The sequence below is a fragment of the Staurois parvus genome, unplaced genomic scaffold, assembly GCF_062004578.1.
Source record: "Staurois parvus isolate SC_StPar_1 unplaced genomic scaffold, SC_StPar_1.0 ptg001122l, whole genome shotgun sequence".
NCBI lineage: Eukaryota > Metazoa > Chordata > Amphibia > Anura > Ranidae > Staurois > Staurois parvus.
Window position 1 is genome coordinate 1,556,557 of NW_028318918.1, and position 18,976 is coordinate 1,575,532.

Consider the following 18,976-nt stretch of genomic DNA (forward strand, 5'->3'; position numbering starts at 1 on the left):
AGTCTAATTATTGAGTAAACAGGTGTCCAGCAAACAGGTGGTTATAAAAGGGCGTTACCTAACAAAGAAAACCCCTCCCATTTCATGCGGTCAGCAATTGCACCTCATGGAAGAGAAATGTCACAAGGCCTGAGAAAGAAAATAATTTCTTTACACAAGAAAGGTGAAGGCTACAAGAAGATCAGCAAAGCTTTACTTATCAGTCAGAATATTGCAGCAAAAGTGATACAACAATGTAACAAAGATGGAACTGCAACCATCCCACAGAGACGTCCAGGCCATCCAGGGAAGGTAACACCTCGACAGGAGCGTCTTCTGATGAGAAGGGTTGAAGAAAATTGCCATACATGCTCACTGCAGTTAGCTAAAGTAGAAAGCCAAACTGGGGTGATTGTTTCCCGTGACACAATACGGCGTACACTGCAGAGGAATGGCCTGCATGGGTGTCACCCAAGAAGGAAGCCTCTCCTAAAGCCTGTGCACAAAAAAGCCTGCCTGGATTTTGCCAGATCCTATGCTGACAAGGAAGACTACTGGGACTTTGTACTCTGGAGTGATGAGACCAAGATACATGTTTTTGGAACTTCAAAACTGTATGGCGTCACAAAGGTGTGGAGTACAAAGAAAAATGGCTGGTGCCTACAGTGAAACATGGTGGTGGCAGTGTCTTTCTGTGGGGCTGCATGAATGCTGCTAGTGTCGGGGAGCTGCATTTCATTGATGGTGTCATGAATTCACAGATGTACTGCTCTATACTGAAAGATAAGATGCTACCATCACTCCGTGCCCTTGGTCGTCGTGCACTTTTCCAACATGACAATGATCCAGAACACACATCTAAGGCCAGAAAGGCTGCATGTCTGAAGAACCGGGTGAAAGTGATTCAGTGGCCGAGTATGTCTCCTGATCTGAACCCAATCGAACACCTATGGAGAATTCTGAAGAGAAAGGTTGAGCATCACTCTCCATCCAGCATCCAGGCTCTAATAGAGGTCATTCCCCGCTTCAGACCATCCTGAACTCAGCGGCCAGACTCATCCACCTCACCACCCGCTCCACCTCTGCCACCCCCCTCTGCCTATCCCTCCACTGGCTCCCTATCGCCCAACGCATCAAATTCAAACTACTCACTCTGACCTACAAAGCCGTTCACAACACTGCCCCTAACTACCTCACCAACCTGATTCCCAAGTACCACCCTACCCGTACCCTTCGCTCTTCACAGGACCTCCTTCTATCTTGCCCCCTGGTCTCCTCCTCCCACGCACGTCTGCAAGACTTCTCCAGGTCCCCCCCCATCCTCTGAAACTCACTACCCCAATCCATCAGACTGTCACCTTCCCTCCTCACCTTCAGCGGCCAGACTCATCCACCTCACCAACCGCTCCACCTCTGCCACCCCCCTCTGCCTATCCCTCCACTGGCTCCCTATCGCCCAACGCATCAAATTCAAACTACTCACTCTGACCTACAAAGCCGTTCACAACACTGCCCCTAACTACCTCACCAACCTGATTCCCAAGTACCACCCTACCCGTACCCTTCGCTCTTTACAGGACCTCCTTCTATCTTGCCCCCTGGTCTCCTCCTCCCACGCACGTCTGCAAGACTTCTCCAGGTCCTCCCCCATCCTCTGAAACTCACTACCCCAATCCATCAGACTGTCACCTTCCCTCCTCACCTTCAGGCGCTCCCTGAAAACCCACCTCTTCAGGGAAGCCTAGCCCACCCTCACCTAACTGCCGCTCTCCTCATTCCTCCTACCACTCCATCCCCCACAGCCACTTCCTCCTGTACCACTACCCCCTCCCTCCTAGATTGTAAGCTCGAAAGAGTAGGGCCCTCTAACCCCTCGTGTGCTGTTGTTGTTGCTGTACTGTTTCATGTATTGTCCCCCCTCTATTGTACAGTGCTGTGCAAACCCTTTGGCGCTATATAAACTAGATGTAATGTAATAATGTAATAATTCTTGAAGAATGGAAAAAAATCGATGTTGCAATATGTCACCAACTTGTTCATTCCATGCCTAGAAGACTCGGTGTTGTCCTTACCAATCAGGGAGGTCATACAAAATAGTAGATGGAGGAGTTCTTGTTGTGGGGTGGATTCATTTTTGCATCAACTAATTGGAGTAAAACTGACGATTTTGTCATCTAAGTTGTATTCAACCTTACTTTCATGAAATGAGCCGAACAAATGTTCTATAAAACTCAGTTTTGTCAAAAATGTGGAAATTGTCCTAGTGTTTATATATATATATATATATATATATAAGTTTATTTTTTTTTTCTAAAGCAGAGGCCCTAGAGAACAAATTGGTGGATTTTACAATTTTCTATGTCACACGGTATCTGCATAGTGGTTATTCAAGCACAATTTGTTGAGAAAAAATACTTTCTTGAATTTCAATGCAAAAAAAAAAAAACAAAATACATATTTTTGTAAAATATAAAAGATAGTGTTATGCCAAGTAAATAAATACCAAATATGTCACGCTTTACAATTGTGCCCACCCATGCAATGGCAACAAACGATGTAAATTTTACGATGGACTGATTGCACAGGTGACCACCTATCACAGGACCACGCTTGGAGTCACTGAGCTCCTGAGAGCGACCCATTCTTTCACCAATGTTTGTAGAAGAAGTCTGCATGCCTAGGGGATGGATTGTATACACCTGTGTCCATGGAGGGGATTGGAACACCTGAATCACATGATTTGGAGGAGTGTCCCAATACTTTTGGCAATATAGTGTAAATAAACACAAACTGGTAGCCTGCACATACTCAGTCACATCCCTAGATCCTTTTTTGAGTTCCTATTCATCATTAATCAGCACTGTATTGTGTCTGAAGGAAATAATGCACAGGATCATTTTCTGTACAAACTCGAACAAAAGCAATGTCCAGCAAAACTTTCAGTCTATATACTCTCCGAAAGATATATTAATGCACTCAAAAAAGAAATAATGTTCCTATAAACTGATAACAAACCATAATCCTGATTTTACAACTGATTATAAATTGGAAACCTTTCCAAAAACTGTTCATATGCTTCTTTTTTTTTTAATATTTTAATTTATTAGACAAAAAAGTAAGCACCCAATTAAAAATAGTCACCCCATTGGGTTCATGGTATTTTTTTTGTTTGTTTTGTTTTTCTTGGTATAGAACATCAATTCACAGTTGGGTTTTTTTTACGTTGATGAAGTGTTGAAGGGAAACGGGTTTTCTGCAAAGTGATTAAAGTATAACAATGAAAAAAGTATGCCTTCCCTTTATCATGACACCCCTAAATCATAACTAATGTAGCCATTTTTTTTTTTTCAAAAGCCACATAATAACTAAACTTCTGTGTGTAGTCAAGGGGTTTCATCTTTCTGTAGTAGAAATCCAGTGGAACTGGAAGGGCCAACTTCTGGTGAGTCAGTACCATATGCCTATAGCAGTGATTCTTAAACTGTGGCCCTTTGCATACCTTTAACTGGCCCTTGGTACATTATTCCTCCTACTAAAGCAACTGATGGGGCACTATTCTTTCCACTGACACCAACAATGAAGCACTCTTACTCCCACTGACACCAACAACAGGGCACTGTTCCTTCCAGTAATACCAACGATCAAGCACTATATCTTCCACTAATACCAACAATAGGGTACAATTCTTCCCATTAATATAAAAAAATAGGTCACTATTCCTGGTCACTGATGCCAACGATGGGGGACTATTTACCCCACTGATTCTAATGATGGGGCACTATTCCTGCCACTGACATTAACAATTGGGCACTGTTCTTCTCACTGACTCAATGATGGGACACTGTTCCTCCTACTGATGCCAACATTGGGGAACTATTCCTCCCACTGATACCAATGATGGGGCTCTATGCCTTCTACTGATATCAATAATGGAGCAATATTTCACCCTTTGACATCAACATTGGGGCACTATTCCTCCCACTGATATCCATGATGGGGCATTATTCTTCCCATTGACACCAATGATGGGGCACTATTTCTCTTACTAATACAAACGATGGCACTGTTCTTCTCACTGACACCAATGATGGGGCACTATTCCTCCAACTGATACCAATGATAGGGCACTATTCCTCCCAATGATACTAATGATGGGGCACTATTCCTCCCACTGATACCAATGATGGGGCATTATTCCTCCCACTGATACCAATGATGGGGCACTAATCCTCCCACTGATACCAATGATGGGGCACTATTCCTCCCACTGACACCAATGATGGCACTATTCTTCTCACTGACACCAGCGATGGGGCACTATTCCTCCCACTGATACCAATGAGGACACTATTCTTCCCACTGCCACCAACAATGGGGCACTATTACTCTTACTGATACAAACAATGGCACTCTTCTTTCCATTGACACAAATGATTGGGCATGATTCCTGCCACTGACACCAACGATGGAGCACTATTGCTCCCACTGACACCAACAATGGCATTATTCCTCTCACTGACACCAGTGATGGGGCACTATTCTTCCCACTGGCTCAATGATTGGGGGCACTGTTCCTCTCACTGACTGACTGTGACCAATGATGGGGCGCTATTCCTCCCATTGACATCAACAATGGGGTACTGTTCTTCTCACTGACTCAATGATGGGGCACTATTCCTCCCACTGACACCAATGATGGGGCATTATTCTTCCCACTGACACCAATGAGGGGACACTGTTCCTCCCACTGATACCAATGATGGGGCACTATTCCTCCCACTGACACCAATGATGGGGCATTATTCTTCCCACTGACTCAATGATGGGGCACTATTCCTCCCACTGATACCAATGATGGGGCACTATTCCTCCCACTGACACCAATGATGGGGCATTATTCTTCCCACTGACACCAATGAGGGGACACTGTTCCTCTCACCGACTCCATAATGGCTCACTATTCCTCTCACTGCGACCAATGATGAGGAACTGCTCTTCCCACTGACACCAAGGATGAGGCAATTTTCTCCTCCCATTAACCACAGGTGCTACATCATTTTTTACTCCCAATGACCACCAACTCTGAGGCATTTTTACTCCTATTCACAACTGAGCTGAGGGGATTGTTTACTTCGACTGACAGAGTTACACTCCGATAGCTGTGAACTAGCCCTTTGCTTAGGAAGTTTGAGAACCCCTGACTTAAGCCAAGAAACACAAGTCAGGGGATAGACACAAGAAATTGTCACTGACTATCACTTGGAGCACATCTACATTTACAATCAATAACCCCTCACCCTCCAAAGGATCCCCCCCCCCCCCCCTTCCTGACCAGGCCATTTTTTGCATTACAGCGCCGCGTTACTTTAACTGACAATTGCGCGGTCATGCAATGCTGCACCCAAATGAAATTTACGTCCCTTTTTTTCCCCACAAATAAAGCTTTCTTTCAGTTGTATTGGATCGCCTGTGTGTTTTTATTTTTTTGCGCTATAAAAAAAAACAAAGACAGAAAAAAAAAATTGTAAACAAAACAGTTATCTCCCCTGTCAGCTCCTGCACACTGCTTTGAATGGCTCTGCACAGCACAGCCATCCAAAGCATACAAAGCTTACGGTGAAGCACACAGACAGCCCTTAACCCTTTGAGGACCGTAAGATTTTGGAACGCCAAAAGAATACATTTTTTTGTTTTTAAAGTTCATACACTTCAGTTGCTGTAACTAAGCCATTTCATGAAATAATTGGCAAAAAGCTAGATCCATTTGTTGTTTGTTGATAAGAACTAATATTTTGACTCAAACCAAAAAAAAAAAAAGAGTTTTAAGTTCTTAATCAGATGATACACGCAATTAAAAACATGGGACAAATACGTACCTTGGTCCTCAAAGGGCTACTGAAACAGCACACAGGTAACCCTTTGATTGCCCCAGATGTTAACCTCTTCCTGCCCAGTGCCATTAGTACAGTGTCAGTGCTTTTTATTAGCACCGCTCACTGTATTGGTGTCACTGGGGATGTCAGTGACACCAAGTCAGTCCCCCCTCCCCCGAGTGTCAGAATGCCCACCGCAGTCCCATTATAAGTCGCTGATCGCTGCCATTACTAGTAACAATAATAAAATAATAAAAGCCCAGTATCTATACCGCCATTTGTAGACGCTATAAATTTCACGTAAACCAATTCATTTACACGTATTGGGATTTTTTTTTTGTAGCAAAGACACGGAGCAGAATACATTTTGGCCTAAATTGATGACAAAATTAGATTTTTAAATTTATTTTACTGAATATGTTTAATAGCAAAAATTGAAAAATATTGTTTTTTTCTCAAAATCATTAGGATTTTTTTTTTAATAACGCAAAATTAAAAAACCACACAGGTGATCAAATACCACCAAAAGAAAGCTCTATTCGTGGGGGAAAAAAAAGAACGTACATATCATTTGGGTGCAACATTGCATGACCGCGCAATTGTCCATTTAAAGTAATGCAGCCCCGTAATGCAAAAAAATGGCCTGGTCAGGAAGGGGGGGAAATCCTCTGGAGGGCAAGTGGGACACAGTATAGTAAGTAAATCAGAGACAACTGGGATGTCCAAAAGCTGTCCAACTGAGTGGAGGGCAACACTAATAAAACACTAACAAGCCAACATAACAACAGTATAAAAACTGGGGGCAGCCTGCAGCTCACAGAACTGACTGTAGGACCGTACACCCAACGCTTAGGCCTGAACATCCACCTGGTAAAACATAGAAAATGTATGAACAGGCGGCCAGGTGGTGGCTTTGCAAATTCAAGAAACAGAGGCCAGATATCAAGAGGCCCAGGGTGCACTGATGCAGGCCATACACGGGTCGAATTCTGAACAAATTTTCTTTACAAAATTTATTATTATTATACGGTATTTATAAAGCGCCAATAGTTTGCTCAGCGCTGTACATTACAAAGGGGGACAGAACATGTGACAGAACAATACCAATACAATGCAAAACATGAGGGGATTGAGGGCCCTGCTCTTTCGAGCTTACAATCTAGGAGGGAGGGGGTGGTGGTACAGGAGGAGTTAAAAACCGGAGTTTTTCAGCTTTTTTTAGCGTTTTTGCATTAGCGTCTCCTCTCTCTCCCGCTGGTTTTCAGCTGCAGCAGAGAGAGGCATACAGGGGATCGGTTCCAGTAATTGCCCCTCCCCCACCCACTATGCAGATCACCCTCCCTGTGCACATCTGCTTCACCCCCTGCATGGGCCCCTTCCCTTCTCTCCTTCGCACCGGCAGCACATAATAGGAACTTCGAGGATGGAGAGTGAGGGAAGGGTCCGATAATTATGTCACATTAACCAGCTCCTTCCTTTCCTGAATGAACACAATGAGTGATCTGTACTGATCACTCACTGTGTTCATTCATAAATGAAGCCTAGTAAACTGTTTTTGGTTTTTTTTGAAGGGTGCCCTTTTAGGTTGGCTGTATGGGGTCCCGTGGTTTCTAACAGCAGCCCTGAATACCAGTGGTGCTGTGTTACACTATTTGATTTATTATAATTTCTCAGTGACCATCACTTGTTTATCATTGCTCTGCGTCTTTAAGCTGTCTTCTTCTGTCTAAGATGAGCGCTTTCTCTCACCGTACTTGTGTATACTCCTCCCCCCTGCTTCTCTCTGTAATCATTCCACTGTATCCTGTATTCCTGAATGCATGTTTCATGAGGCTACAACATTAAGGTTTTTCTACCTATGAATCTTCGCCATTAAACGGAACATTCGAATGGATTTCCTCATCTGACTTCCTCAACATGTGAGCTTATTCATTGAGAAACTATCTGACCCGGTGCAAGGGATAAATTCAACACCACGTGGTAATAGCTGTATACATCATTGGAGATAAGGTTTATGGCCTCGTAGTCTGAGTCAGAATAAGTGGAGATAGTGAATATAGGGTGGAGTCTATGTCCTTTGCATCCCTTGCCCAGGGCTCCATTCTGCTTTAATTCGTCTCTGGCCTTCAAGTTCAGTAAAATGGTCAAATCTCCCCCATCAAGATTTCAGGTGCTGCCTGCCCAACTTGTGCAGTAAAACCCATTAGATCAGCACTAGGCCTCAAAGCAGTCCCATAGTGGTTTATTTGCTAAAAGTTGAGAGTGCAAAATCTCTTGCAGCACTGCATAGTAACCAATCAGCTTCCAGTTTTTATTTTCAAAGCTTAACTGGACAAGCTGAAGTTAGAAACGTGAATGAGCGCACCCCTAAAGACGTGCATGCGCACGAAACGCATCAGCTGGAGTCACACTTGCTGACGTCACGCCGCCGTTGCCAAAGGTCGGAACGGTGGCCATCTTGGCTCCTGGTGTGGAGAGGGTCCACCTGCGTTTTTTGCCCTTGGCTGAGCATCCCTTGCAGAGGTTTCATTGCTGTTACCTGTTCCTAGATGATATGTGCTTACATGCTGTTTACCAGTAGATGTCTGGTGAGTGTACATCTGACAGAGGTGGTGGATTCCCTATCGGATTACTTCACAATATTTCACCGCGATTGCCGTACGGACAATTTATAGCTCTTACTCCACTGATATTTTCTGGACTTTATATATTTTCACTTTTATGCTGCACTTTACTGTTTCACATTTATTGAACATTTTTTATATTGGATTTTTATACGCTGCACTTGACTGTTCCGCTGATCAATTTTTTTTTTTTTCGCTATAGGTCAGATTGACTTTGCACTTTATTTTCACTATAATATCATTCACTTTTTTGAGCGCTGCACTTTCTACAGATTTATCCATATGAAGTTAAAAGCCGATTGGCTCCCATGCACAGCTGCACCAGATTTTGCACTCTCAACTCTTAGTAAATAACCCCCCATAAGGTACTATGGCACTAGGTGGGAACTCTACAGCACAGAATTTTGCAAGCAGACTACTCCAGTAAAAATAATACGAAGCTAGGTATATATGAAAAGGTCCCTTTCATCAAAGTGTCAGTGGTAAGAATTGAAGCAATTTATCCCCAGCCAATAATTACATTCAAACTTGGATCAGTAAAAGGTCAGTTAGAAACTGAAGACATTTAAATTGATTGGAGGCAGTGAGGGATGAAATGCAGCTCTTACCCCAGATGTATCATTGTTAAATCTTTAGTTGAAGATAATATTTGGCTATTCCTTTATAACCACTTCCAGTCCGGACACTTTCCCCCCCTTCCAATCCGGACACTTTCCCCCCCTTTCCAGTCCGGACACTTTCCCCCCCTTCCAATCCGGACACTTTCCCCCCTTCCAGTCCGGACACTTTCCCCCCCTTCCAGTCCGGACACTTCCCCCCCCCTTTCAGTCCGGACACTTTCACCCCCTTCCAGTCCGGACACTTTCACCCCCTTCCAGTCCGGACACTTTCCCCCCCTTCCAGTCCAGACACTTTCACCCCCTTCCAGTCCGGACACTTTCCCCTCCTTCCAGTCCGGACACTTGCCCCTCCTTCCAGTCCGGACACTTTCATCCCCTTCCAGTTTGGACACTTTCACCCCCTTCCAGTCTGGACACTTTCCCTCCCTTCCAGTCCGGACACTTTCACCCCCTTCCAGTCCGGACACTTTCCCTCCCTTCCAGTCCGGACACTTTCACCCCCTTCCAGTCCGGACACTTTCCCCCCCTTCCAGTCCGGACACTTTCCCCTCCTTCCAGTCCGGACACTTGCCCCTCCTTCCAGTCCGGACACTTTCACCCCCTTCCAGTCCGGACACTTCCCTTCCAGTCCGGACACTTTCACTCCCTTCCAGTCCGGACACTTTCACCCCCTTCCAGTCCGGACACTTTCCCTCCCTTCCAGTCCGGACACTTTCACCCCCTTCCAGTCCGAACACTTTCCCCCCCTTCCAGTCCGGACACTTTCACCCCCTTCCAGTCCGGACACTTTCCCCTCCTTCCAGTCCGGACACTTTCACCCCCTTCCAGTCCGGACACTTTCACCCCCTTCCAGTCCGGACACTTTCACCCCCTTCCAGTCCGGACACTTTCCCCTCCTTCCAGTCCGGACACTTTCACCCCCTTCCAGTCCGGACACTTTCCCCCCCTTCCAATCCGGACACTTTCCCCCCCTTTCCAGTCCGGACACTTTCCCCCCCTTCCAATCCGGACACTTTCCCCCCTTCCAGTCCGGACACTTTCCCCCCCTTCCAGTCCGGACACTTCCCCCCCCCTTTCAGTCCGGACACTTTCACCCCCTTCCAGTCCGGACACTTTCACCCCCTTCCAGTCCGGACACTTTCCCCCCCTTCCAGTCCAGACACTTTCACCCCCTTCCAGTCCGGACACTTTCCCCTCCTTCCAGTCCGGACACTTGCCCCTCCTTCCAGTCCGGACACTTTCATCCCCTTCCAGTTTGGACACTTTCACCCCCTTCCAGTCCGGACACTTTCCCTCCCTTCCAGTCCGGACACTTTCACCCCCTTCCAGTCCGGACACTTTCCCTCCCTTCCAGTCCGGACACTTTCACCCCCTTCCAGTCCGGACACTTTCCCCCCCTTCCAGTCCGGACACTTTCCCCTCCTTCCAGTCCGGACACTTGCCCCTCCTTCCAGTCCGGACACTTTCACCCCCTTCCAGTCCGGACACTTCCCTTCCAGTCCGGACACTTTCACTCCCTTCCAGTCCGGACACTTTCACCCCCTTCCAGTCCGGACACTTTCCCTCCCTTCCAGTCCGGACACTTTCACCCCCTTCCAGTCCGAACACTTTCCCCCCCTTCCAGTCCGGACACTTTCACCCCCTTCCAGTCCGGACACTTTCCCCTCCTTCCAGTCCGGACACTTTCACCCCCTTCCAGTCCGGACACTTTCCCCTCCTTCCAGTCCGGACACTTTCCCCTCCTTCCAGTCCGGACACTTTCCCTCCCTTCCAGTCCGGACACTTTCACCCCCTTCCAGTCTGGACACTTTCCCTCCCTTCCAGTCCGGACACTTTCATCCCCTTCCAGTCCGGACACTTTCCCTCCCTTCCAGTCCGGACACTTTCCCCCCTTCCAGTCCGGACACTTTCCCTCCCTTCCAGTCTGGACACTTTCACCCCCTTCCAGTCCGGACACTTTCACCCCCTTCCAGTCCGGACACTTTCCCTCCCTTCCAGTCCGGACACTTTCACCCCCTTCCTGCCCAGGCCAATGTTCAGCTTTCAGCGCTATCACACTTTGAATGACAATTGTGCAGTCATGCAACACTGTACCCATATGAATTTTTTAGCATTTTTTTGAGACAGATAAAACTTTATTTTGGTGGTATTTATTCACCACTGGGATTTTTATTTTTTTGCTATATAAATGAAAAAGTCCAAACATTTTGAACAAAAAAAAAGTGTTTTTCTTTAAAATTTTGCAAATCAATATTCTTTCCTCATAAATCTTGGCCAAAATGTATTCATCTATCTTTTTAGTAAAAAAAAAAATAACCCAAATTAGTTTATAACCAAAAATTATAATTTTTCTAAAAAAAGTTCACATTTTTATTTAATTTTTTTAATATATATATTTATGTTTTTTTTTTTTTTACATACAGTCACCTTAGCAGTACAGTGTCACCATACTGACACTGTACTTCTTGTTGGGGGTGATGAAGATTTTTTTTTGCATCTATTATGATCATTGAAACTCCACGAGGTGAGATCTTGCATGGTGCACCAGACCTAGGGAGACTGACACTTGTTTTGTGTTTCTTCCATTTGCGAATGATTGCACCAACTGTTGTCACCTTCTCACCAAGCTGCTTGGCGATAGTTTGGTAGCCCAGTCCAGCCTTGTGTAGGTCTACAATCTTGTCCCTGACATCCTTGGACAGCTCTTTGGTCTTTTCCATGGTGGTTGGGATCTGATTGTTTGATTGCTCCTGTGGACAGGTGTCTTTTATACAGGTAACAAAATGAGATTAGCAGCACTCCCTTTAAGAGACTGCTTCTAATCTCAGCTTGTTACCTGTATGAAGGACACCTGGGAGCCAGAAATCCTGCTGAATGATAGGGGATCAAATCCTTATTTCCTTCATGAACATGCAAATCAGTCATCATTTGTTAGACATGCATTTCTTTTGAATTTGTTGTTGCTATTCTGTCTCTCAGTGTTACAATACACCGAACATTCAATTTTTAGACTGATCATTTCTTTGTAAGTGGGCACACATTCAAAATCAGCCGGGGATCAAATACTTATTTACTTTACTATATATATATACACACTGTATGTAATATAGCAGGTGTTACTGTCATTGAGCCAGTTCCGCAACAGATTCATACACACCTAGAAATTAATCTGTTGCAAGCTGCACTATTTCATACACAGCCGCAAAACAGATTTCCAATAAGTATCTATGAGACTCTTTTCACAAAATTTCACAGATTGTACTTAAAACGATATTAAACCCAAAACAAAAAAATGTCATATATTGCAGCTTGGCAATCATTAGATGTGGATTAGTTTTGGGGTTTTTTTTGGGATTTTCCCTCTGTTTTCACCTGGTGATCTGGTCAGTAATCTACCTCCTGTATTAGCGTGTCCCCACTCTGGATGAAGGAGCACAGGGGGCACCTTAGTAATGCAGTGTTAGCAGATTTAGATACGCTGACAAATTGAAGCCAAACTCCAGCTAACACTTTTAGGCAGTCACAGCAAACAATTTTGGATGGTTTCATTTTCGGGATACAGCACAGTGGCTAAATGGCTAGCACTTCCACCCGGCAGTACTAGGGTCATTGGTTCACATCCCAGCAACAGCACCACCTGCCTGGAGTTTGCATGTTCTCCCTGTGCCTGTGTGGGTTTCCTCCAGGTACCCCAGTTTCCTCCCACACTCCAAAGACATGCTGGTAGGTGAATTGGCTCCTGTCTAAATTGTCCCTAGTATATGTATGTATGACTGTGAGTTAGGGACCTTAGATTGTACACCCCTTGAGGGTTAGGGACCTTAGATTGTACGCCCCTTGAGGGTTAGGGACCTTAGATTGTACGCTCCTTGAGGGTTAGGGACCTTAGATTGTACGCCCCTTGAGGGTTAGGGACCTTAGATTGTACACCCCTTGAGGGTTAGGGACCTTAGATTGTACGCCCCTTGAGGGTTAGGGACCTTAGATTGTACGCCCCTTGAGGGTTAGGGACCTTAGATTGTACACCCCTTGAGGGTTAGGGACTGATGTGAATGTACAATATATATGTAAAGTGCTGCGTAAATTGACAGCATTATATAGAAGTACCTTTAATAAAGGTTTTACATAAATAAAAGCTGACCATTGTAAGCACCTCTGTCAGTATTAAATGGTTTGTCTCAATCCTATAACTCATGGGTGATCAACCACTACAAATCCCATCATGCCTCTGCCTTTAGAAGTCACACTTGTAACTGCCAACCTTGCAATGCCTCATGGTGTAGTTAACTTGTAGTTACGCAACAGCTGGAGGACCACAGGTTGAGCACCCATGCTCTAACTGCTACAGCTGCAGGACAGCTTGTTCTGTTAAACAACAACATGCTTAAAGGCCAGATCACTAGGTGAAAAAAAAAAAACTAAAAAAAGAAAACAAATGCAGCCATCACATCTAAGAATTGATGCAACATAATAAATGAGTTTAATACTGCTTTTACGACAGCAGATCATTTCTGTAATTACTTTGTACATTGCATCAGTACGGTGAGAACCTCCCCCAGGGAAAAAAGCCATACTAGAAACCCCAACAATCCCATTTCCTCTGGAGCTGAAATCTCGTGGGATGCCCCATGTCTATTATTGTTCGAGTTTTCTGCAAATGTCACTGCTCCATCCACAGCCAAAGCCTTTTTGGCTTGAGAAAAGCAATTTCTGCAGGCCTGAATCCTTGGTAGAAGATCATGGAAGATGAATACGCTGCAAACATGGCAGTATACGACCATCATCTCCTCGATCCTTATTCCTAACACCACCCTAGGGTTGCTACCTCATCCCTTTAAACCCGAACACATATTAATTACACGGGTTCTGAGGCCAATTTCATGCAGATAAGGCACTAGATGGGTTTAATTACCACCTTAATCAATCAACCACAGAACCCGTGTAATTAATATGTGTTTGGTTTTCAAGGGATGAGGTGACAACCCAACACCAAACCCACCTCCAGCATTCACACATGGTTGTCCACGAAAAGGGACAAGTAATTGTTTTTAAAACTCCCATGCCGTTGCTGCTGTATAGGCAGAATGAAGGGTTAACGAAGAAAGAAAAATGGTGCTGAGCAAGAAACCTGCTCCTTGTGCCGTGTAGCCGATCACCGGATTGCATGTATACCTGTCTGGTCCTGCCCGATGCAGCTAAGCTGGAGCACATTGGATATTACACACAGCCCTCCACGTCTACCCCACATCTATCACGTTACAACACGCAGGTCATATTGCACGGCCGTGTTGTGGATCACCAACATTTTTCCGGCAGTGACAAGCCGGTCTTTAGAGGGTAGGGAGCCGGTGACTGCAGGGCATCCAAGGACCATGAGTGGTTCCTTCAGCTCAGAGGCATCTAAGAACCAACATCCAGGCCCTCTGAGACTATGACCTACGCAGACGGGCAAATGCAAACTACAGAGACCTCTAGATGCTTTGGCTTTAAAGGGGAAGAAGGGGTGAAGCAGCATATTGATGGTACAGCACCTGCAGATAGCAAAGATCCAGCCACAGTCTTCTCCGCATCAGAAGAAAGCCCGCGGTAGACAATAGGCGTTCTTGCTTAGACGAGCATCCTAGTCCATGTATTTTCTCCTGCGGTTGTCTCGTATATTCCCTGCAACAACAAAAAAAAAAAAACACAGATACGGCGTACAATGGTGATGATGGCTCAGTCTTTGCCTGGGAGTAGCAATCCAGCGGCACAGCCCTGCCTCAGCTGCTCATGAATATTCATTACTTCCACCACACTGTTGACAAGAGTATAGTCACTCCCAGGGCAAGCAAGAGATAGGCAGGAGCATGAATAGCTGCAGATAGAAGCAGCGAGATGTGTCTAATTCACGGCAATCACAGCCTCAATTGTCCTCAATGAGAGAAGGGGGCGCGAGACTGGGAAGACTATCCATCTTCTCCTGACACGCCAATGGAAGTGGGGAGTCTGGGGTTTGTCACGGGGCAAAATTGCTGGACTGAACGATGGAATTCAGGACCTTCTGCACTTAGAATCGCTTGGACCGCTACTCCAAAAAAAAAAAAAGCCTCTCTAAATAAGTTAAGCCGTCATTTCTGAAAGTTGGGCGATCACAGATGCATTCATCATATCATTAACATGTAGAGTTGAATATTTAGGCCTTTCCTAGGCTCTGAGGTGGTGACATAAATCCTCAACGTTCCAACAACAGTGCTTTTAGTTTCCTCAAGAGACGTCATAGCGCCTGAATATAAGCCGTCACATCGCAAAACTGACTGCGACTGTAAGCCCTTTCGCCGCCAGAGCCGTTTTTGCATTTTTTTTTTAACACGTTTAGAAAAATCATTTTAGGCCTGAAGAAGAGCCCCCCAAAACATGATATATTTTCTGAAAACAGACACCCTAAAGCAGTGTTTTTCAACCCTTTCATTCAAAGCACCCTTAAAAATTCTGCACACAGTCTAGAGTCACACTTTAAAATTCTGCTCAATCTCCAGTCACCCTTTAAAATTCTGCTTAGCCTCGAGTCACCCTTAAAATTCTGCACAGCCTCGAGTCACCCTGTAAAATTCTGGACAGCCTCGAGTCACCCTGTAAAATTCTGGACAGCCTCGAGTCACCCTGTAAAATTCTGGACAGCCTCGAGTCACCCTGTAAAATTCTGCACGGTCTCGAGTCACCCTGTAAAATTCTGCACAGTCTTGAGTCACCCTGTAAAATTCTGCACACAGCATTGAGTCACCCTTTAAAATTCTGTGAACAAACTGTAGGCACCCTTTAAAATTCTGCAAAAAGCCTCGAGTCACCCTTTAAAATTCTGCACAGTCTCCAGGCACCCTTTAAAATCCTGCACACATTCTCGAGTCACCCTGTAAAATTCTGCACGGCCTCAAGGCAACCTTTAAAATTCTGCACGGCCTCGAGTCACCCTTTAAAATGCTGCACGGCCTCGAGTCGCCCTGTAAAATGCTGCACAGCCTCGAGTCACCCTGTAAAATGCTGCACGGCCTCGAGTCACCCTGTAAAATGCTGCACGGCCTCGAGTCACCCTGAAATTCAGCACACAGCCTCGAGTCACCCTTTAAAATGCTGCACAGTATCGAAGCACCCTGTAAAATGCTGCACAGTCTCCAGTCACCCTTTAAAATTCTGCGAACAGCCTCGAGTCACCCTTTAAAATGCTGCACAGCATCAAGGCACCCTTTAAAATTCTGCACAGTCTCGAGGCACCAGATAAAATGCTGCACAGTATCGAGGCACCCTTTAAAATTCTGCACAGTTTCGAGGCACCAGATAAAATGCTGCACAGTCTCCAGTCACCCTTTAAAATTCTGCACAGTATCGAGGCACCAGATAAAATGCTGCACAGTCTCTAGTCACTCTTTACAATTCTGCACAGTCCTGAGGCACCCTTTAACATGCTGCACAGCCCTGAGGCACCCTTTAAAATTCTGCACAGTCTTGAGACACCCTTTAAAATTCTTAAATAAAGATCTTTACAGCATGCAGCAACATCTACACATGTAGGACACCCAACGTTAGAGGTACACAATGAAAACCTGTGGCTTTGTGTAACTAAAAGGCAGGCTTGTTCCACCCGCTGGCTTGTATACAGTTTTTGGGCAATTTTTAGGCATTTTGCCAAGGTACCCCTGCAGAAATCTAAAGGCACCCCAGGATGCCTGGGCACCCTGGTTGGGAAAGGCTGCCTTGAGAATAAAATAGTGGTAGTTACAATTTTTTATGTCACAAGATATTATTATAGGTCTAGGAAATGCAAGATTTCAGTAAAAAACAAAAAAAAAACAAAATCCCACTAAAGTGAATTTTAGGGCAAACAAATTTAATAAATTACCCACATTTTTGGTATATTATAGAAGATGAGGCTGCGCCAAGTAAACAGATACCCAACATGCCAAACTTTAAAATTTGTGTGCGAAATAATTCAGCACCCTATATTTTGTATAGGTGATGCTTCAAAAGCCCCCCACAGTTTAGTTTTACGGAGGAGATCTGGTGGTAGAATGATTGCTCTCACTCCGGCGTGTGCGGCGATATGTAACATGTGTATCGCAATCGATGTTTCCATGCGTAGGCGCCCTGACGTGTATGTTTGTTTGTACATGCGTATATGCGGGCGGTGGCTCAAAAATTTTTGGAGAGGGGGGCAATGTTATGTGCTTGGGTGTAACTATTTTTTTTGCAATAAAATAAAAAAAAAAATTCTAAACTTTTTTTTTTTCATCATATAGAGAACACAAAGTCCCCTGCATTATGATTTTTAGGTAACGTTCTTTTTTTTTTTTTGAGACATGCAGGGTCTCCATTCAGAGGTATCAGGGGGCTGTGGAGGCGATCGGGTGGCAGCAAAGCCACCCAAATGCTTCCATCTGATGCGCAGGACTCCGCCTGTCAGTTTTATACACAATCCCAGTGGCTGCAGCAGTTTAAAACAAGTAAATCTGATCTACTTTCCTATCTAATTACTAATGCTAGTACCCAGGGGCAGACTGACCATTTGGAAACTCAGGCACTGCCCGAGGGCCCGGGGTCAGTAGGGGGCCCCATGAGATGCCCCTGGTACCTTTTTCATAGGCTTTTTTGAGTTTGGGCAAAAACACAGGGGCCCCATGATCCCCTATTGCCCGGGGGCCCCATGAGTTATCCGTCCGCCCCTGCTGGCAGCATAAGGATTACAAATAGTCCGTGCTGATTAAGAGAGTGAAGTTCTGCTGTAATTATAATGCATTTTATATGCATGCTCGGTTTTCTTTCATTTGACACGGGCAGGAAAATGTATGGATGTTTTGCTTAATCCCTCGCCTACCGGGCACTTATACCCCCTTCCTGCCCAGGCCAATATTCAGCTTTCAGCGCTGCCGCACTTTGACAATTGCGCGGTCATGCAACACTGTACTCATATGAAATGTTTTTTTCACACAAATAGAGCTTTCTTTTGGTGGTATGTACTCGCCGCTGGGGGTTTTACTTTTTGCGCTATAAACAAAAAAAGAGAAAAAAATTTGGAGAAAAAAAAAAGTTTCTTTGTTTCTATTATAACATTTTGCAAACAGGTAATTTTTCTCCTTCACTGATGTGCGTTGATGAGGCTGCACTGATAGGCAGCACTGATGAGGTGGCACTGATATGCAACAATGATGGGCACTGATAAGCGGCACTGATAGACAGCACTGATGGGCAGCACTGATGGGTGGCACTGACTGGCGGAACTGCTGGGCACTGATGGGTGGCACTGATGGGCAGCACTGATGGGTGGCACTCATGGGCAGCACTGATCATCAGTGCCCTGATGATCAGTGTCGATCCGTCCTCTGACAATTGGCAGTTATCGGCAGTACTTTCCTCACGCTGTGACAGTGTGAGGAAAGTGCAGCCGATAATCGGCAACTGCATTTACCGGTGATCTGCTGTGTCATTGGACACAGCTTATCACATGGAAAAAGACCGCTGTGATTGGCCTATTACCACATCACGTGATCAACTGTGTCTGTAGGACACAGCGATCACAGAGATCACCGGGTGCGCACCCCGGGGGTTGTGCGGGTGGCACTGCTGGGCAGCACTGATGGGTGGCACTGCTGGGCGGCACTGCTGGGCAGCACTGCTGGGCACCGATGGCCACAGGTGGGTGGCACTGCTGGGCACTGATCATCAGTGCCCTGATGATCGGAGCCAATCCGTCCTCTGACAATTGCCGGTTATCGGCAGTACTTTCCTTATGCTGTGACAGTGTGAGGAAAATGCAGTCGATAACCGGTGTGACGGGAGTCACTTTGGGTGGGGGCCCCATGGAATACAGCTCACTTTGGAGAAGTGGGGAGACACCTGTCTCAGCTACCCA

The 18,976-nt window shown here is 45.5% G+C and overlaps 1 protein-coding gene across 5 annotated transcripts in view; it reads right to left on the minus strand.

Moving 5' to 3' along the window:
• Nucleotides 1–15,034, minus strand: part of FEZ1 (fasciculation and elongation protein zeta 1) — a 101,855-nt gene extending 86,821 nt beyond the window's left edge. For 2 of the 5 annotated variants that reach the window (XM_089659002.1, XM_089659001.1), the window contains exon 1: nt 14,628–15,002. The gene's annotated coding sequence lies outside the window, so the exon portion shown is untranslated. Of the gene's footprint in view, nt 1–14,627 lie in introns of all 5 variants that reach the window. The other 3 variants (XM_089659000.1, XM_089658999.1, XM_089659003.1) reach the window with 2 other exon arrangements.
• Between the last annotated feature and the right edge of the window lie 3,942 nt (nt 15,035–18,976).